This window comes from Callospermophilus lateralis, chromosome 5 (assembly GCF_048772815.1).
Source record: "Callospermophilus lateralis isolate mCalLat2 chromosome 5, mCalLat2.hap1, whole genome shotgun sequence".
NCBI classification, from domain to species: Eukaryota; Metazoa; Chordata; class Mammalia; order Rodentia; family Sciuridae; genus Callospermophilus; species Callospermophilus lateralis.
In genome coordinates, this window is record NC_135309.1 from 33,985,051 (window position 1) to 34,007,202 (window position 22,152).

At 42.4% G+C, this 22,152-nt stretch overlaps 1 pseudogene; it reads right to left on the reverse strand.

The window, feature by feature from the left end:
• LOC143400334 (protein yippee-like 5 pseudogene) lies at positions 1-5,406 on the reverse strand (annotated as a pseudogene).
• Between the last annotated feature and the right edge of the window lie 16,746 nt (positions 5,407-22,152).

Consider the following 22,152-nt stretch of genomic DNA (forward strand, 5'->3'; position numbering starts at 1 on the left):
TCACTTCTTCACATCAAAGGAGATGTCTGTCCCATCCACTGGGACCTCTTCAGGAGGGAACTCCCAGTACCGAGTCACCTGGGCCAGGAGGTTGGTCACCTGGCAGGGAAGCAGCGCTGGCTGATGGGTGTGCAGCTGCACCACCTGGTAGTAGTCTTCTGTGGGTACCAAGAGCTCCCCTGGGTCTCAGAATGAGGGAGAGAAAAATAAGCCTAGGATAGATTTGCACTTCCACCACCCAGGAGCATGAGGTCCCTGTGGGGCCTGAAAACCCCACTTTCTCTGCCTTTCCCCATTCTCCACATTTCCTCTCTCATAAGGGGTCCTGGATTGAGAATGCAAAGACAAGCCTGCTAGTCCCAATGTTGTCTATATGTGTCTTAAACAAAGCCTTTTCTTCTCCTGCATTCATTTTGGTTTTGTTTGTTTTATGGGGTCTTCTTTTTTTTAATTATTATTAATTTTTTGTGTGTGGTACTGGGAACCCAGGGATGCTCTCTCACTGAGCCACCCCCAGGTCTTTTTTTAATTTTGAAAAAGGGTCATGCTAACATGCCCAATATGGTCTCAAATTTCAATCCTCCTGCCTCATCCTCCAGAGTTGCTGGGATTACAGGCATGTGCCACTGCACTAGGCCTGGTCTTCATTTGTACAACAAGGATTCAGACTTCCTGCTCTCTAAGGAGCCTTCTACGTGAAAATATTATAGGAAACACTGAACTTGAAGTGAAGGATTCTGCTGCCTATGGATCTTAAGCTACTTACTTTCTTTCTGTGAGACTTGTTTCTTCTTATATGTCAGTTGAGAGCAATAATCCCATTCTGGCTATTTTGTGGAGCTGATAAGAAGCAAATGAGTTATTGAATAACCATGGGAAACAAAAATTCATCAGACTCTTTCAAAATACTTTTAACAACACAATCTTAGATCAGACTCTTGGAATCATAATGGTGCAACGTGCAGGAATTATCTGGAAACATTCTGTATTTGTATTGCCCAATATGATCAACTTGCCACATGTGGCTACTGGGCCCTTGATATATAGCTAGTGCAACTGAAGAACTTGATTTTTAATTTTATTTCATTTTCATTCATTTAAAACAGTCTTATCTGTTTAGTGGCTTCTGTTTTGGGTGAAGTGGCTCCAAAATTAGACAAATACAATGATTCTTAACTTTGGCTGCACATAAGAATCACTTGAGATGGGCCCAATCCTGGTCCTTACCCCCAGACCAAGAGAATCAAGAGCCTGCTCTGAGTGGGGGTGGGGGGAAGCTCTGCAAATGAGGCTAACATGCAGCCAGAGTTGGGAAGCGCTGGCTACTATTTCTGACTTCTGCTTGAAGATTTCACATGTCCAATAGAGCTTGTCCACACACTATACAGTCAGTCCTAATGGAAGTGGGGCCCAGGAATCTGTTTTTAACATGCTGGTGATCAGTGAGGGACAGAAACCTCTAGGTTGGATAAGTACCCTAAGACTGGATTTAAGAGTCACTGCCGACTCTACATGAGTCTTGCATTTCTTCAGCTGGACAAAGTTGGACTCTTCCTCCCTCCATGAAACTAGTCACAGAATCTCAGAACGTCACAAGAATCTTAGAAAATGACTAGCACTCCCCTCATTTTACAGGCAGTCTAGAAGGAAAGCCTTGAGAGAGATGTTTGGAGGACTTCCCCTGGCACACATTCTTGGAAACCCTGACTCTAGGGCACCTATGAAGAAGACTCAGGTCTTTCCCTGGTGGTCCTCTCCTTCTGCGCACGTCTGGTCCAGCAGCTGTACTCCCCGGTGTCCTGAGTTCACCAGCAGCCCCCCGACGGTCCGGTGCGGGCTAAAGAGCTTGATTCTGAAAGACAGTCGGTGGGGGCCGGCGGGCGCAGCATTTAGTTAGCTCAGGGTTCTCCGGACTTTCACCACCTCGCCCGCCCCATCTTTTCTATTCTTTCCAACAACTGTTAGGATTTATATTGGCCCCACCCACGGTTTCTGATTGGCTTGCCGAATGCCCTGGCTTCAAGCACAACTTCTGATTGGGCCGTCTGCTCCTCACTGACCTTGGCCACACTAGGCAAAAGTAATCCCTAATGCCCTTGAGCTCCTTGGCACCTTCCCTATGTACTCTTTTTTGGACCATCAGATGCCTTCTTCATACAAAGAAGGTGGAGCGATAGTTCCCAGATGCATCCCTTTCTCTCCAACATCATTACCAACACCACTCAGCACCTCTGGACCCTCACGGTTGCCCCAATTTGTCACCACATCTCTTAATCTGCCTGACCCACAACATCAGAAACATCTTCTTAAACCTTCATGCTAATACCATCATGAAAGCCTTGGGCTACCCCAACATTGGTGAGGATGACATCATTGTTCTCCCTGATTGGAGCAAGGGCACTGTTTGGGCAACAATAAGAGCAATCACAGCAACTGTCCTGGCCCAAACCGTAGCCACGAATGTCTGCAGATCAGCTAAATTAAATCAGTCCAAGCCACTGCTTTCAAACCCAAGTCCTCTGATCTTCACAATTCAAAAGATCTCCCCAAAGAGCCTGCTGGAGACCTCTATCCTGAAATCCATACCTGGATTTAGAGGGGAAAAAAGAAAAAGAAAAAAAAAGATGTCACAATCACTTTAGGAAATTTTTAATAGTTTGGATAAAAATTTATTCTGAATCTCTCACATGGAGAGAGCACTTCACAATTCACAGAGCCTCTTCCCACCCACATTCTGGTTTAGTCCTTCTCATAGCCCCCAAAATGGCACCCAGTGCACACCATTACCAGCTTCTTGCAGGTTGAAAAATTAGGCCCCCCAGAGAACAACTGGACTCACCATATTAATGAGGTGACCAAGAACACTAGTGTCTGACCTCTAAAAATAGAAATTCTCTAAGGAGGTAGCCAGAGAAGGGCAGGTGAGCCCAGTGAACGGATGGATCATGGGCTTTTAAGCTGTGGCTGCCAGACTTTGAATCTCTGCTCCATCACAAACCAGCTACATAACCTTAGCCAAATCACAAATTTCCCTGATCCCCGTTTTCTTCAGTCACAAATGAGAGTGAGAGCACTTGCCTTGTAGGACCATTATGAGTATTAAAAGAGATAATAAAGAACATGAACCTTTAGAACACAGTGCCCTGCATATAATAGAAACTCAATTAATAGTTGTCATCACGAACAGTGTTATTAGTTTCTTGTTGCTACTGTAGCAAATTACCACGAACTTGGTGGCTAAAACAACATTAATGTACTATCTTACAGTTGTGGAAGTGAGATGTCTGAAATGGGACTCCTGGGCTAAAATCAAGATCAGCAGAGCTTTATTCCCTCTAGAGGCTTAAAGAAAAATGTTTTCTTGCCTTTTCCAGCTTCTAGAAAGCCCCCGTTTTCCTTGACTCATGGCCCTATTTCTCCATCTTCAAAGCCAGCAACACTGAACAAATGCTGTCATCTCTGGTTTTCCCTTCTGGGTCCCTGTTCCACTTGTCATTATACTGGGCCCATCTGAATAAATAACCCAGCACGTGCTCCCAAATTTAAGGTCAGTAGACCAGCAAGTTAATTCTGTCTTCAGCCTTAACTGTTACAAGCCACATAAGGCTCTGAGGATTAGGATGCGCACATCTTGGGGAAGCCATTATCCTGCCTGCCACAAATAGTATATTTTTAAAAAATAGAAATATAAAACCTCAGGGGCAGTGGCACATGCCTGTAATCTCAGTAGCTTGGGAGCCTGAGGCAGGGGGATCACAAGTTCAAGACCAGCTTCAGCAACTAAGAGAGGCCCTAAGCAACTCATCGAGATTGTGTCTCAAAATAAGATATAAAAAGGGCTGGGGATGTGGCATAGTGCTTAAGTGCCCCTGTGTTCAATCCCTGGTACCAAAAACAAAATAAAAACAAACAAACGAAATATAAAACCAAGTCTTTAATAGCCACACCTTCATGGATAGGGGCCTTTCATGAAATAAAAGCAAGTCAATCAGAGGGAAGGAAAAGGGAGGGGTTGGGAGCCCTGGCTGGCTTTCTGATGGCCCAAATGGGAAGGCTGAATTCAAGAAGCCGGCCAAGAAGGAAGTCTCTGGATTCTGGACATCTTCCTGTTTGGGTTTAGAGTTGAAATCTGACCAGGGTTTGTGTTGGGTGGCTCCCAGAGCTGGGTCTGTGCTGCCTTGGTTCTGACAGGTCCCACAACAAGCCCCAATTATAGGGTGACTGCAAATGCATCTTCATTAGCAGAGACTCCACCTCCTGGGGCTGAGCGGGCTGCCGGGCCTCAGGAAAGGGCCTTTCAGGGTACATCACAGGATTTCTTTTTTTTTTTTTTCTTTCCAACTATTACTTTATTTATATTACTATGCTTAAGTTACATGGAAAAAGACAACCAAGCAATTCTGTCCCATTTCAGAAAAAAGTTCCAATCATAAACCACCAGTTATGTGGTGACAAGTAACTAGGAAGAGTGACATCTTTGGGTCGAGATTGACAAGGAAGAATGGGCTCTGGTGCTACAGTTCATCTCCAGCAAGAATATGGCACACCACACGGGCCAGCACAAGCCATGCTAACACTGAGCCTTTAGCACGGGGCACAGATTCGGGTCTCTTCTCTGAAGCTAGCAAATCAAGTGAAATAACTGGTTTTGTGTTTTTTGTTTTTTTGTTTTTGTTTTTGTTTTAAAAAGGCTTTAAAATGAAGCCCAAATAAGTTTAAAAATCATGCTCTTGACATATTCGCCATTCAAAATTTACATAAAACACACTTTTTTTCACTCTAATAGCCCAGATTTTTTTCCTCCCATAGCCCACCATTTAGCTGCAGAGACTCTTCTGCCTCAAGATGTAAACATAGGGAAAAAAATTAGCAGCAATTGCATAATATTCTCTCTACACACTGCTGTTGGATGGAAAATACAAAATTAAAAAAAAAAAAAAAGAAAGAAAGAAAAAGAAAAAGAAAAGAAAGGTTCCATCTTAGATTCTCACAACCTCTTGTTCTGCAGTTCATGAATCCAACTCTGATGCTAAGGTGACAGTGTATGTAAGTAGATGGTACGTGCTCCTCAAAGCCCTCACACTCTTGAACTAGAGCATGTTCCAGGATCACACGGCCTTCCTTATAACGCTGGCTGTCTTCAGTAGCCAACTCATAGATCCATCCCAGTTTGCTATTGCAGTTTTGGCAGCTCACATCTTGAACCATGTGGTGGCCAGTGAGCATGACCGGATCTTGAACTTCACTGTATTATAGGTTAACTGCCTTATTAAAAAGAAATGCTCTACTGGTGGCACCTGTGAACCGAGTGGAGATGAGTTCTGAGCGGTTAGTCAGGATCGTGTCACAGTTTGCACAAGAAAACAGACAGGTACCACCAATATGATCAAGGAAAATTCTGCCCATTTTGATAGCTGAAGTTCTAAAAAACTCTGACCGGCGTGCCAGCAGCTCTTCACTCTTCAGCTGGGATGAAGCCCCTCGGGTACCTGCCTCTTCCCTTCCACGTGAAGCCCCTTAAGGAGCATCTGAGAGCACGAGATAGAAATATTGCCAATGACCACACAGTATCTACAGGAGGAAATTAGGTTAACAACATCTCTCTAAATCCTATTCCAAACACAACCCCGCCTCTTCCTTCGATGGCTGGAAGCTGAGAGATGGAGGAGATATCTCTCTGAGGCCTTGACCTCTCCTAGGAATCTAATCTACTATCAAGTTCTAGGCTACAAGTCCTCAGGCCCTGCCCCTGATGGAACCTTAAAACTATTATTCTTTAAAGCAAAATTGTAGATGCTTAAAGAACCTAAGAGGGGACACACAGACTCTAGGGATTACATAATTTAGTGTGATGGGTTTTTAAAATTAAAATAATATTGCTACCACTTATTTAGAGCATATGCACTAGCTCTAAACATATATGAATATATCATTTAATCAAAGTGACCCTATAATTTTGAAATTATAATCTCCCCATTTTATTTTTAAGTACATAGAGTCTTAGAGACTTCTCTTTTTAAATCTTCCAGTGAGCAAAAGATCAAGTATTTGTTCTATCAGTTTCCAGAATCCCACACTCTCTGAACCACCAAATGAGGGACAGATTTTTACAAGAATTAAAATGAGAACCTCTGAGTTTCGATCAAAGAGGGCTGTTAGGTTTAGAAAGGCTTCAAAAAGCAGCCAGCCCATCCTTGTCAAGTATAGAAACTGACCTCAGAGAGGTAATGGGACCTGGCCAGCACCTCACAGTGAGTGAAGGTGCTGAGCTTGGAACTCAGAAGTGGGTTCCAGGGCTCCTCACCCTTCCCAGGATGTCAACAGTGCACTCCTGGGAAAATCAGAAACAAGGGATCTCAGGATGTCCAGGAAGCAAAAAAGATTTGCCAAGATGAAAAGAGACATTCATACCTGACACAGATGAGTAGGCAACAGTCCAGGAGCATGGCTCTGGGGTCCGTGCTGGTGCAGCCTGGTGCTGAGATGCAGGTGTAGTAGCAGAGATTGCCAGAGACAAAGACTGTTGGGTCCAGCAGGGTGTGAGCAGGGGAGTGACCAGGAATCCCTGGGATGGGAGGAGAGGGGGCAAATCAAAGTCCTGAGTCCTGGCTTCTCTAGGACTCCAAATGAAATTCCTTTCTCTGAGTTCCCCCTGCCAAGGTGAATGGAGCTATTCAAATCCCTGCTTAGAAAAACAACAGTTCTGCAGCAGGAAAGGAGGGTCCCCAAGGACAGATGGGGTATGTGAGAGAGAGCTGGAGAGGCCATTGAGGGTCACAGGAAGGTCATTTGGGAGCCTGGGGATAAAATATGTGAGTGTGGCTAGGTGGGAGGTGGGGCTTGAACCAGCTTTGAGGCTGGGGTAGGCTGATGCCCATGGACCAAATATGGCCGGCTAGCAAGCTGCTTTGACATAACCTATATGATTGAGAAAAAAAAAAAAAATGGTGCAAGTTAAAATTATATGCAGGCACAGTGGCACATACCTGCCAACACCTCAGGAGGCTGAGACAGGAGGATTGATTAGTTCAAGTCTCAGCAACTTAGTGAGCTCCTGCCTCAAAATAATAAATAAAAAGGGTTGGGGGATGTGGTTTAGTGGTAGAGCACTCCTGGGTGCAATCTCTAGTACGGGAAACAAATAATAATAATGTTTCAATTTTAAAATTTCAGTGTCCATAAATAAAGTTTTATGGGATCAGAGCCACAGTCATTCTTGACATGTTGTCTGTGTCTGCTTTGTGCACTCCAGCAACAGAATAGTTGCAACAGAACTTGTGGCCCCCTGAGCCTAAAATACTTACTGTCTGACTCCTTACAGAAAGTTTGTTGAACCTTGCACTAAAAGATGGTATTTCTGAAACATAAATTCACTTAAACAAATAAAATTCATTCTCAAAAAAAAAAAAGAAAAGCTGATAAAGCTTAAGTTCCACTGGACCAACCCACCTCCTACTCACATGAGGCCCTCCTCTTTTCTCATTGTCTTGGGATGTCTTCCAGAACTTTTCCTGCACTATCCCCACCACCACGTACTGGACATCGAACGCAAGGGTGCTTTACCACTGAGTCACACTCCCAGCCCTTTTTATTTTTATTTTTAATATTATTTTTTTTTAATTTTGAGACAAGTTGCCCTGGCTAAACTTAAACTTGAAATCCTCCTGCTTTGGGCTCCCAAGTAGCAGGGGTTACAGGTGTGCAACACTGCACCCAGCTCTTTTTCTACATTTATATATACATATGTGTATATGTGTACAGTATTATAAGTTCTTTTTCTTTTCTGTAAATGGTTTGATGCCATACATATTTTTCTTAAACTTGCTTTTTTTCTCCCACTCAACAGGGAGTTTTGGCTTCTGCATGAAGCTATACCACTTTTCTTTTGTAAGTGCTCCATAGTATTCTGTGGTTTAGCTGTGTCACAGTCTGTCCACTTCTTATCAAAGGGAACTGAGTTTGCTTTAATATTTTGGAGTTGAAAACAATGTGGCAATGAGAATGAACTGGCATTTCAAGGTTCAAATGGCTACAGTTTTCTTGAAAAAAAAAAAAAAAGTTAAAAGAAAGAATGCTATTCAAGGAGACACGCCTCTAGACCAACTTTCCCTCCTGTATGTTTATGACCGAAGTAAACACCACAGCTCAACTCCCTTAAATGTAGCTTTGAGCCTCTTGCTCTCCTGCAGTTTTGCTACATCCTAACTATGGCCTGTAGCAAGAAGAAAACCTCCAGTGTCCTGGTGGAAGTGGGATCCCTCCCTATGAAATCAGCGGGCATTTTTGGAATAAGGTAGAAAGCAGGAGATAATTGGGAGTTGGGCTTGGGGTCCAGTTCTTGCTTTGCCACCCGCTGGGTGAACATGTGCATCCTCCTCTCTTGGCCCCACGTTCCCCAGGAGTTCAAGACCGGTGTTGGACACCCTGGCTTTCCAGGGATTTCACATTCTTCAGTGGCTGAGTCCCACAAGGAGGGGAAGGACCCTGAGAGGTTGAGCTTCTGGCCACACGGGCTCTACAGGCTCAAGATAAGTGCTGGGAGCTTGGCTTTGAACCCAAGTTCTAGCTGATGGTTTCCCAGGGGAGAGATTTCACAAGAAAAGTGTCCATGAATCCCCGATAAGATAAGAGTGATGCAGGACATGCTGAAGGCCCTGGAGAACACACCATTATGCCCCCGAACCCAAGTTCTGGGTCTAGAGCATGGGCTGCTGTCCTAGACCCTTGGTCCTGCTGTGTTTGTTAAAGTTTGAAATTGTACAACAACTTAGGTGATCACATCCTGAATGCCTGTCTGCAGCCCTTCTAGGAAGTAACGATGAGAGCTCTCTGAAAGCTGGGATCAAGTCTACTTTGCTTAAGCTTTGTCCCAAATGTCCCCAGTGCCCTTAGCATAGTGCCTGGCACCTTGAGGACACTAGGCAAATATTTGCTGAGAAGATTAATGAGCGGCTGGACATAGCTCAGACTTTTCTTCTAATCCAAAGGCTCCCAAAGGGGCCAAATAACAGGCAAGTGGGGAACACGGCAGCTGGACATAAATGGTCCAGGCAACTTCATGAAATTGAAAGGTCGTAACCTTCCAGGTGTCAACTCTGGGGTAAGTCAGCGGGTGAGGAGTGTCTGGAATAGAAGGCCTCGGGAATAAACTGTCATTTTATCATTTGGTTTTCTTTCTTTTCTTTTTTTCAGTACTAAGAATTGAACCCAGAAATGCTCTACCACTAAGCTACACTCTTAGCCCTTTTATATTTTTTTATGTTGAGGCAGGGTCTCACTAAATTGCCCAGGCTGGAATTGAACTTGCAATCCTCCTGCACCAGTCTTCCAAGTTGCTGGGATTATAGGCATGTGCCACCATGCGTGGCCATCATTTAGCTTTTATCTATTAAATATTTATTATTGTCTATATCTTACCAAGGGCTGGAGATATGAAGAAGACTAAAGTCATTAACTAAAGTCATAAATAAAAATATAATTACCAATTGGGATCTATGTTATGATGTAAAAGAAAAAAGATGTGGCATATCTATCTTCCCTGCACCTGTAAGGGTAAAATTTCTAAGCTGCTTCTAAATTGCAAAGCCTGAGTTAAAGTGTAAAAGACCGGGCATTGTAAAGCTTCGAGGCCTAGGTTAAAGAGTAAAAGACCAAGTATTGTTAAATTCCTCTGCTACCCCCAAAACCTGTAATCCCTGTCACTGTTAGGACAATACCCGAATTGCCCAGTAAATATTTCCACTGACTCCCGGGTTGCCTAATAACTTGGGACTCTGTGTAGTATGTCACGTAGGCATTGCAGGACCTATACCAATCAGTTTGAATGTGTACCCTGCTTAGGGGTGACCAATCACCCCTGCCCAATCTGTTCCCGCCAATGAATGTACTAATCATGTCTCAGAGTTGTTGTTCAATTTTCCTGCGCCTCATGATGATTTGTTCTGATGTATGCAAAGCCCACACCCTCCCCAAAAAGTGTACTTAAGCACTGCTTGACCTCTGCTCGGGGCTCTGGGATGCTCTCCCTTCTTGAGCGAGCCTGCCTGGAGCCTCAGCACGCGGAATCGGATCCTCAATAAACTCCCTCCTGCTTATTGCATAAAGTCAGTCTCTTGGTGGTCTCTTCCTCTGACGCTTCGCCAGACCCTTACACACCTCAGGAGACTGAGGCAGAAGGATTAGGACTATCACAAGTTCAAGGCCAGTCTCAGCAACATAGTGAGACCCTGTCTCAAAATAAAAAATAAAAAGGACAGAGGATGTAGCACAGTGGTAGAACACACCTGAGTTCAAATCCAGCATCACACATACACAAAAAGATAATAATTAAAAAAAAAAAAAGAATTAAAAGAGAAAAACAATGAGAAGGAGTGTGTAAAGTGTGTTGGAGGATGGATTAGAAAGGAATTCCTTTCTAATCCTTGCTATTTAAGAAGAAACCCACTTCAAGAGCTAGTGAGGCAGGCAGGCTGCTCCCACCCAGGCTTGGAAGAACTTTGATTCCATGCAGAGTGAATGTCTTATGCAAATAGAATCTTTCAACAGGATTTTGGGTGAGTCTTGGCATCTTGGAATCCAAGAAAGAGGATCTCAGAGTCAGAATCTGAATATCATAGAGACTTGAAATAAACAGAACTTCAAGAAGTCAATGGAATCTTGGAATGTTGAACACCTGCGTCTTTACCTATGACAATGCAAGGAATCAGAAGAAGGTGATTCCTTCCCATTCCCCTCTCTCCTATTTATAGTACAGATAAAAACAACGCTAAAGTGGAAGGTCACCCAGCCAGAACTAACTCCCACCTCTTATTATTAATAGACCAGGCCTCTAGCCATTTAGTGGACAGAAATAGCAATGCTTATGCCTATTTTCATGACTATGTGGTGGTTGCTGCTAAATGAGTTGGAATTCATTGTATCAGTGAATTCCAACAATCTTGGGACATAAATACTTTTTGTATGGCCCATGTATTATAACTGAGACAACAAAAACTCAGACAAAAAATAAATAAATGGTTCGTGGTCACTCGGCTAGAATGTAGTAGAACTAGATCCCAGGGCTTTTTGTTGTTGTTGTTTATTTGCTTTTCAATTTAAAGACTGTGCTTTAAAGCACTGTCCTGCCCTATTCTAATTACAGCTACTTTCAGGCCTACCCTTCTCACAGTGAGCTTTAACTTTCTAGACATTTCCTCTTGGAGGTCACAGTAAACTCTGGAACTGGAATTCAGCCCGACCCTCCCCAGTTCAAAGAAGGCTTCTGAAGACCCAAGTTCTGTTAAATCAAAAGAAGTGAGTTTGTTTATGGTACCCAAGAAACAGCATGGGATCAAAGAAAGAGTCTTGCACATTAGAGAATTCAGGCATTCAACAGTTGTGTTGGGGCTGGGGTTGTGGCTCAGTGGTAGAGCGCTTGCCTAGCATGAGTGAGTGAGGCACTGGGTTCGATCCCTGGCTGTTGAGAGCTATAGCCGAGTTGGGATGGCGCCTGAAGGAGTGGTTGGGTTGAGAGGTGACGCCAGTGAGCCATTAAGATGGTGTAAATTAAGTTAAGCTGTGTATAACTGCTGTGACTGGATGATGCTGGATTGAAACAGGCTGTGTATTCAGTTGTATATGAACCGCTGCTGACCGGCAATAGGGAGGCTCCTGCTGCCTCCGGCTCCCGCTACTTTGAGTTCCCGTTGAGTTCTCGCAGGGTTCCGGTGGAGTTCAGCCAGAGCCCCATGGAGAGCTGTGAGAGTTCCCGGGGAGTACCCCGTGGAATGCCAGTGGATTTCGGGCAATAAAGTAGTTCCTGTTTGAACCTACAAGTGCCTCGTGGCGCTCGGTTATTTTGTGCCCAGCCAGACTGTGGCACCTGGCACCACATAAAAATGAATTTAAAAAAAGGCATTGCATCCATCTACAACTAAAAAAATAAATAAATAATTTTTTAAAAAAATAGTTGTGTTATCCAGGGTAAGTTCTAGATCTTCCTGGGGATCAGATTCAGTATCTTTTAGATAGGACTATTGAGCCAGTCCTATCCACCTCAATTATGAAGAGATAATAGACACAAACACGTTTCCTAATTTAAGAATACAGTCATTCTCTGCATAGCAAAGGTTTAGTTAACAGCAGAGGGTGTGTGCAATTGTGGTCGCATAAGATTTTAATAGGGCTGACAAATTCTTATCACCTAGTGATGTCGTAGTCATTATAACCTCATGGTGCAAAGCATTCCCCACACATCTGTTGGGGAACAAATCTACTGTTTCACCAGTCATCTAAAAGCATAGCATATACAATTGAATACAGTTTTTAATGCTCTGTAATGACAATAAAAGACTATTTTATTGGTTTATATATTTGCTATACTTTCTTATCATTGTTTTATAGTGTATTCTTTCTACTTATAAAAAAAAAAAAAAAAAGCCAGGCATGGTGGCCCATGCCTGTAATCCCAGCAGTTATGGAGGTTGAGGCAGGAGGATTGGTGAATTCAAAGCCAGCCTCAGCAGAAGCAAGACGCTAATCAAGTCAGTGAGACCCTGTCTCTAAATAAAATATAAAATAGGGCTGGGGATGTGGCTCAGTGGTTGAGTGCGCCTGAGTTCAATCCAAAGAAAGAAAGGAAGGAAGGAAGGAAGGAAGGAAGGAAGGAAGGAAGGAAGGAAGGAAGGAAGGGGGAGGAGAGAGAGAGAGAGAGAAAGAAAAAGAGAGAAAGAAAGAAGGAAAGAGAGAAAGAGAGAGAGAGAGAAGAAAGAAAGAAAGAAAGAAAAAAAGAAAGAAAGAAAAGAAAAATTTACTGAAAAACCATATGCTATGTTATACCAGAGCAGGTTCATCTTGGATTTGCCAATATCTCTATATTGTATCATTTTTCTATTTTGCTTGATTTAAATTTTTTGTGTGTGTGTAGATGGACACAACCCAATGCCTTAATTTTTATGTGGTGCTGAGGATCAAACCCGGGTCTCGCCCTGCTAGGCAAGCGCTCTACAGCTGAGCCACAATCCCAGCCCTATTTTACTTGATTTAAACTTGTATTGTTTTGTTCATTATGACCCCTAAGTGTACAAAATTCATAGTGTTGCTAGTAAGTGGCCAGATGGAAACAAATTTAAAAGTGATTAAGCCCAAAGAACTTAAAATCAGCATACTACAGTGATGTAGCCACATCAATGTTTATAGCAGCTCAATTCACAACAGTTAAGCTATAGAACCAACCTAGGTATCCTTCCACAGATGAATGGATAAAGAAAACGAAAACGTGGTATATATACACAATGGAATAATACTCAGCCATAAAGAAGAATGAAATTATGACATTTGCCAGTAAATGCCTAGAACTGGAGACTATCATGCTAAGTGAAATAAGCCAATCCAAAAAAAAAAAAAAAAAAAAAAAAACAAAGGCTGAATGTCCTCTCTGATATGCGGATGCTGACTCACAATAAGCAGGGTGGGGAGAGAAGAATAGAAGTTCACTGGATTAGACAAAGGGAAATAAAGGGAAGGGAGTAAGAATGGGAATAGGAAACACAGTAGAATGAATCAGACATAACTTGCCTGTGTTCATATATGAATAAACAGCCAGTGTAACTCCCATATTATGTACAACCACAAAAATGGGAAGTTATACTCCACGTATGTATAAGGTGTCAAAATACATTCTACTTGTCATGTACAACTAAAAAGAACAAATAAAAAAGTTAAAGTGATTAAGGACTATGAAGGTGGAAAATCACTGATGGTCATTGCTGTCCAGCCAAGCATGTCCTGTTCCAACACAGCTACAAACCCGAAGAACAAGAACAAAGTGGCAGAAGCTATGAAGGGATCTGCTTCATTGGAGGCAACAAGATGAACAAAAATTTGAGAAGTGCCAAAAATTCGAAAAGATTCAAAGAGACTTCCAGTGACCAATATGAAAGACCCGACAGAGAAACACCTCTCAGCACCAGGAGAGTTGGGGGTCAACGCAAAAACCCTGTTGCTATTGAAAAAAGGCTGGTCGCAACCGCAGATGTTGAATTGACTTCTAGCTCTGGGCAGTTTCAACAATTCAAGAACCGTTGCTCATTACACAATGTGAAGGTCAGAGTGTGAAGGCGCCTGAAGAACTTTGGAAACCCCTAGATAAGCTGAGTGTAGAAGCAAGTTGCTTTCAAGAACAGACCTAATGAATGGAACCTCCCTCTTCTGGATATAGACTTTGATCCACAAGAAGACCAGGTTTGTGCCAGATTCCAAGGCTTTTGGTGACAGGATAAGTCTTGCTTGGGGGCAATGTTGCAGGCTCCAGACTGAAACCCTTAGTGATCAAGGGTAGTGAGAACCCCAGGGACACAAAGCATATCAATAAGCACTTGCTGTCGGGTGGCATGCAGAAGGCATGCAGGAACCAGGGTGCTTTACTACTGAGCTACATCCCCAACCCTTTTTTCTTTTTTATTTAAGCCAAGGTCTCCCTAAGTTGCCAAGACTGGCCTTGAACTTGCAGTCCTCCTGCCACGGGGCATATACCACAAAACCCAACTCAAACACCATCTCTTTGATCCAAACAATGGATCAAGTAGTTATAGCCACTTTTAAGACCTAGTACCTGAGGAGGACCTTTGTCCAGGCTATTGCTGCAACGGAGGAAGATACTGAGAACTCACTCATGCAATTCTGGAAGGATTGCAACATCTATGACTGCATCAAGAATCTCGCTGGGGCTTGGGGTGATGTCACTGAGGAGCATACGAATGGCATCTGGAAGAGGACTCCCCAGAGGTTTGTTGATGATATCAGAGAGTTTGTCAAGGATGAATATGTTGCAAAGATCCACAAGGCTGTGGTGGAGATGGCAAACAACTTTAACCTGGGTGTGGATGCCCACGACATCGGGAACTCCTAGAGGTGTTTCCCGAGGAACTGGCCAGTGCGGAGTTGTTAAAACTACAACATAACAATGCATAACTAAAGAAGAGGCAAGAGAAAAGGAAACTACAAAAGAAAGAGAACCTTCAAGAAAATCCGCAGTGAAGGGTTTGGCAGAAGCTTTTTACAGACCTCAACAAGCTCCTCAATAAGTTGGAAAACAAGGACCCCAACACTGAAAGGTTGGAGAGGAATGCTCATGGTACATTAAGTGCTGATAGGCAAATCTATGATGAGAAAATGAACAGACCAAGCAAATCACCATGAACATATTTCTGCAAAGAGTAAACCTATTGAAGATGACCCTAGGGCAGGTCCTTCAGGAATGTTCCAGAAGGATGCATTGTTAGCACAGTTCCATGCATGATACTGAAGCCAGATTTAAAATTAGGTAGTCAGTGGAGTTAGGTAAATCGGGTCTAATATCGAGTGAAATCTAAAATGGAGGCCATGTTGAGAATGAATTTCCGGAAAAACTGAGCAACTCAATGTTAATGAAGCCCAGGAAACAGACCCCAACAGATTTGAAGACAGCCCATCCCAAAGAAATGTTAATGAAGCCCAGGAAACAGCCCCCAACAGATTTGGAGGTAGCCCATCCCAAAGAAATGTTAATGAACAGCAAACTTGATTCAGAAATGCCCAGATTACTTCTTTGGCCCACCTGTGTCCCAACCCTTCCCACCTACATTCCATCACCAAAAACTATAAAAAGGGGAACACATTCGCCCTTCCACGGATTCCACCTCTTGGGTCCCCTTCTTCCTCCGGGAGAAGTTTTTTCTGCTGTCCTTTAATAAACTTTTAATTTTCCACTCTGACCTTACCTCGGCGTGCTTCTCTGGTGTTCTTCTTCAACACTGGGGAAGCAAGGACTCGTCAGCGGTAACAAAAATGCCCCAGAAGACCTTCCAGTGGGACAAAATGAAGGGATAAAAGAGTTTTTGACCCTATGTAGGCTAATGTGTATGTGTGTGTGTGTGTGTGTGTGTGTGTGTGTGTGTATGTGTCCTAGTTTTTAACAAAAACAGTTTTTTCAATATTTATTTTTTAGTTATAGGTGGACACAATATCTATATTTTATATTTATGTGGTGCTGAGGATCGAACCTAGTACCTCACGCATGCTAGGCAAGCACTCTACCTCTGAGCCATGACCCCAGCCCAACAAAAACATTTAAAAAAAAATTTTTTTTTTTTTTTTTAAATTTGGATTGGGGATTGAACCCAGGGGCATTTAACCACTGAGTCACACATCCTCCACCCTTTTTATTTTTTTTATTTTGATACAGGGTCTCACTAAGTTGCTTGAGCCTTGCTAAATTGCTGAGGCTAGCTCTGAACTTGAGATACCCCTGCCTTAGCCTCCAGAGCCACTGGTTTAATTTTTTTTTTTAATTAATAATAGAAAAAAACGCGAAAAACATTTTTATACCATTGTACATGTTTGTGTCTTAAGCTGTGTTATTAAAAAAAGAATCAAAGAGTTTTAAAAAGCAATAAATGTTACAATTTCCTATAAGTATACATCTTACTGTAACTTTTCTAATTTTTTAGATTGACTTGACCTTATATTTAAGATGATTTTATTATTAAAGAAAGAAAATAATTTTATAAATTTAAGGTAGCCTATATATATTACTGCCAGCCTGGACAGTAATGTCCTAAGTCTTCACATTCTCTCTCTAATCCCTCACTGACTCGCCCACAGCACTTCTGATTCTGCAGGCTCCATGGTAAATATCATATACACACATACCATTTATTTTTATTACCATATGTTTACTGTACCTTTTTTATGTTTAGATGCCTAAATACTAGTGTGTTACAACTGCCTTTGTATTTGGCACAGTAACATACCCTACAACTTTGTAGCCTGGGAGCAATAGGCTATATTCCACACAGCCTAGGTATGTAGCAGGCTATCCCATCTAGGTTTATGGAAATACACTCTATGCTGTTCACACATGTCGAAATCACCAAAGGCACATTTCTCAGAATATGTCCCCTTTTTTAAGTATTGCATGACCTACATAGGTAGATTCTAAGATTCAACAGTTTTGAAACAGAGCTCCTTTAACATTAAAAGCAATTTCCTGATCATTGGTTTTCTGCACCCTGCGTTTCCTCCTGCTGAGAATGGAAATTGAGAAGCTAAGCCCTGGCCCAGGTGGACTTGAAGGAAACTGAAACTGAGATATTTCTGACTGGTACAGCCAAGCTAAATCTACCTTTGTAATTTCCTGGGTTTTGTTTCTATAAAATAACTGCTTATAAAGCACTGGTGGACATAATTCAGCTGTTCTCCCCAGTTCTGGCCAAAACTGCAAATAAATTCCTTTTTTTTTTTTCAGAGAGAGAGAGAGAGAATTTTTTTAAATATTTATATTTTAGTTTTCAGTGGACAAAACATCTTTTATTTTTATGTGGTGCTGAGGATGGAACCCAGCACCCAGCACATGCCAGGCGAGCCAGCTACTGCTTGAGCCACATCCCCAGTCCCAACTTTTTCCATCATTTGTTTGTTTTCTTTTGTAGGCAACTAAATTCAGCCAACTGGAATCCAAACAGGTTCCTTGACTTGGCAGCCGGTAAGAGTTTCTCATCTACATAACAATTAAAAGCATGAACTGATCTCTCAACGGAAAGCAAGTTTATAATATTTATCAAAAATTTTAAAAATCTGCATCACTATTTAATCTGGAGTTTAAGTTTTAGAAAACAATCTCCATGCTCTGCTGTAAAGATTAGAAACAACCTAAATTACAATAGGTAATTAGATAAGCAAATTATACTATTGCCATGTAATGAATTTGATGATGAAGTTATTTTAAAATGACTTAAGAAGAATATTTAATTGCATAGAAAGATATTCATAATAAATTAAGTTTTGATAAAATAATAGTTGCAGTAAGTTTCCATTTATTGCAAATAAAGTATATGTTGGGTTGGCGGTATGGCTCAGTGACAGGGTGTCATGTGTTTAGCATGTGCAAAACCATGGTTTCCACCCCAGCACCAAAAAAAAAAAAAAAAAAAAAAAGCAATGAAACACAAGTATAAGTGTTCCATATAAGTTCTCTATAAATATTATTGTTGCTGGTGTTATCTAATGAAAGAATGATGTATTAGAATAATGTTAATGTAGGCTATCTTTGGATGGTAAGATTATGGCTTTTTAAATCTCTCGATTATCTTTAATGAACAACTATTATTTTTGCTGTAAGAAAAACAAAAATAATGAGAAAGTGACCTGTGGGTTTTGAGTGGGCAGGAGATACTAGGGATCGAAACCAGGATTTGGGTTTGTTTGTTTTTGTTTGTTTGTTTTAACTTTTTGATTTTTAAACACACGCACTTTTTTTTTCCTAGTAGATGGACACAATGCCTTTATTTTGTTTATGTATTTTTATGTGGTGCTAAGGATTGAACCCAGTGCCTCACACATGTTAGGCAAGTGCTCTACCACTGAGTCACAACCCCAGCCCATGAAACCAGGATGTTGTACATGCTAAGCACGTCCTCTACCACTGAGCTCCACCCCTGACCCCTACTCTGTTTTTAAGCCTGCCTTCCATATGCTCACTGCTTCTCTCTCTAAAGTGACCTTTCTGCCTAAATCAGATGTCCTCATATTGCTGAAACTCTCTAGCAGAAAATAACCTGTTTCATGCCAAGTGGTTAGAAACTCCTTATTTTCTCTCCTATGGAGAGAAGCCATCCTTAACTCTAGTGGAGGAATGCCAGGCACCGAGAGAGGCCTTAGGAGCATTGCTATGGAGGAAGAGTGGTTGTCATTACAGCAGTATTCCTGGCAGTAAGCTTAAAGTGCGACTACTCTCTGGGAAGGCAACACTGCATACCTCTCCTTGACCCAGGCCAGGCAGAGCTGGAACCTGCCAGCAGGTGGCAGTATCTGACCATTCCAGCTCCCCTGGGGGGCAGCCTGGAGATCTTGAATTTTCTTTTCCCATAACCAGAGTTTAAATCAAGACCCCAAGAAGGGAGGTAAGGAGGTCTGGAATCTTAATCCACTGTTCAGGTCTGAATCACAGTATCATGCTGTCTCCCACACAGACACCTTTGGATGCACCAAAGTGAGGAGGAAAGGGCTTGGAAGAGTGCCCAAAAGATGAGGTCACCTTTATGTTTGCTTCCTTCCAGGGTTTGTTTCCATTAGCAGGTGAGGCTGTGTGCTATTCCTCAATATAGGGTTTTTTGTTTGTTTGTTGCACATAAAACACAGTGTTGGGCTTCAAGCTGCCTCTGTATTTCAAATTATTTTCTTGGGACTGATTCCTAGAAGTGAGATAATCAGCTCAAAGAGAATCAGCAGTAACTACATTTCTACTTGCTGTTGAAGCTCAGAAATTTACAGTCAAGAAAACCTGAATTTTTGGGGGGAGGGGGTGCTTCCAGGGATTGAACACAGAGTGCTTAACCACTAACTCATATCCCCAACCCTTTTTGCATTTTATTTAGAGACAGGGTCTCACCAAATTGCTTAGGGACTTGCTAAGTTCCTGAGGCTGGCTTTGAACTTGCAAACTGCCTGCCTCAGCCTCCTGAATCACTGAGATTACAGGCATGCACCACCATGCTCAGTGGGAACCTGATTTTTAACTCTGACTCGGTCACTTGGACTGAATTTGCACAAAGGTGATAATTCCTTTGAACTTCATTTATTTTTACAGCAAATTAAAAATACTGATACAGCTGGGCATGGTGGCTTTAATCCCAGTAACTCGAGAGGCCCAGGCAGGAGGATCCCAAGTTCAAGACCAGCCTGAGCAACTTAACAAGACTCTCTGCAACTTAGTGAGACCCTGTCTCAAGTTGAAAAATAAAAGTGTACTGGGGATATAGCTCAGTGGTAGAGTGCCCCAGGATTCAATTCCCAGTACCACAAACCAATAAAAAGGAACAATGATATGGGCTGAGGGTGTAGGTCAGTATTAGAGGGCTTGCCTAGCATGCATAAAGCCCTCAGTTTGATCCCCAGCACTGCTAACAATAATAATAATAACCCCTTCAGTTACAATAGATTCCATTCTCTCTCCAAATATTGTTCCAGTAATTCTCCCTTTTCAATTTTCTACCCACTGTCTGAACATTCCAATTAACATACAAATGTGCTGTCTTCAATCTCAAAAAAGAAAGAAAGAAAAACCTTCTCTTGACACCAATTCCCATTGTTCCTTTTCTTTGCTAGCCTTTACAGCAAAGCTCCTAAAATAAGTAGTTTATGCTTGTTATATTAAATCAGTTCCTAGTCAGCATTTGCCCCCAGCATTTCACCACTCACTCTTCTTAGCAAGAGAAACATTGACCTTCTCACTGCTAAATCCAATGATGGACTCTTGGGTCTTGTCCTGCTTGACCTTAAGGCAGCACTGATATAACTACCATACCTTCATCCTTCAAGAACATTTTTTCACTTGCCTTCAATGCTCTCCTGAGGTGGTTTCCTCCCATCTCACTCTTTCCCACTCACCTTTGCTGAACCCTTCCCTCCTCCCCAGCTCTTAATGAAAGAATGTCTCAGATTTGGTTCTTAGTTCTCTTCTCCCATGAGGATCTCATTTCCCAAACTCCAGAATACTTGACATCTCCTCGTGGATGTCTAACAGAAATCTTAAACTGGTCAAAAACTGAACTTCTGATCTTTTCCCCACTTCTACCTTCAAAACTGCTCATCCTATAACCTTGTCATCTCAGATGATGGTAACTCCATCCTTCCAGTGACTCAGGATCCAGCAAATCCTTCTGGACTCCTTTCCTTCTTATCTCACATCCCGACCGCTGGGAAATCATGTTCAGTTGACCTTCCCATCTCCAAGCACTTCCCACCACTTGCATCTATACCACTCTAGCTATGTTAGTCAGCTTTGCGTCACTGTGACCAAAATACCTGACAAGAACAGTTGGGGGAGGGGGGAAGGTTTATTTTGGCTCACGGTTCTAGAGGTTTAGTCCATGGTTGGCCAATCCATTGCTCTGGTCCCAAGGTGAGGCAGAACATTACAGCAGAGGGCATGGTGGAGGAGGGCATGGTGGAGGAGCGCAGCGTGGTTCATGGAAGCTAGGAAGATGGGAGCACAAGGAGGAACCCTTCCAGGGTACACCCCAGTGACCTACCTCCTCCAGTCATGCCCCACCTGCCTGTAGTTACCACCCAGGTAGTCCATTCAAACTAGGATGGACTAATTAGCTTACAGCTCTCACCATCCAATCATTTTACCTCCAAACTTTCTAGCATTAACACAGGAGCTTTGGGGAAACATCTCACACCAAGACCAAACCAGGAAATCATTTTTGACTCCTCTTTTTTTTTATCTCCACACCCAGTCCTCCAGGTAATCAAGTTCAATGGACCTTCAAATATATCATCTCTAAGCATTCCCACCACCTCCATCTATACCGCAGTGATGAGTGACCATCATCTTTTGCCTAGACAACCTGTAAACCTTCTAAAAAATCGCCTTCCTACCTTGCCCCCCACCCCCGTGGTATTTAGTATTCTCAACAGAGAAGTCTTTGGTGGCCCTTTTAAAAGTATGTCATATCCAATACACACACACACACACACACACACACACAACTCAACAACAAAAACACAAACAACTCTATCAAAAAATTGACAAAGGACTTAAATAGACATTTCTCCAAACTGACACACAAATACCCAACAAGCACATGAAAAAGTGCTCCATGTCATTAATAGGTAAATGCAAATTAAAACCACAATTAGGGCTGGGGCTGTAGCTCAGTGACAGAGCGCTTGCCTAGCATGCGTGAGGCACTGGGTCTGATCCTCATCACCACATAAAATTAAATAAATAAAATTAAAAGTATTGTTTCCAACTACAACTATATATAAAAAAATTTAAAACCACAATTAATACTATTTTATAATGACTAGGACAGCAACTTTAAAAATGAAGTAAAATACAGGTGTTGGATTAGGGATATAACCTAGTGGTGGAGCACTTGCCTAGCATATCAGAGGCCCTGGGTTCAATTCTCAGCGCTGCAAAAATAAAAATCAAATAATACAAATGTTAGCAAGGAGGTGGAGAAACTGGAACCCTTGTACATGCTGGAGGGAATATCAGATGGTACAGCTACTGTGCAACACAGTTTGGTGGTTTCTCAAAAAGTTAATCATGTCCTCTCTAAGACTGTGGAGGGGAGGGAGGGGGGCATGTAGGAATTGGAGTTCCCGGGAGCACGAGCTGCAGCA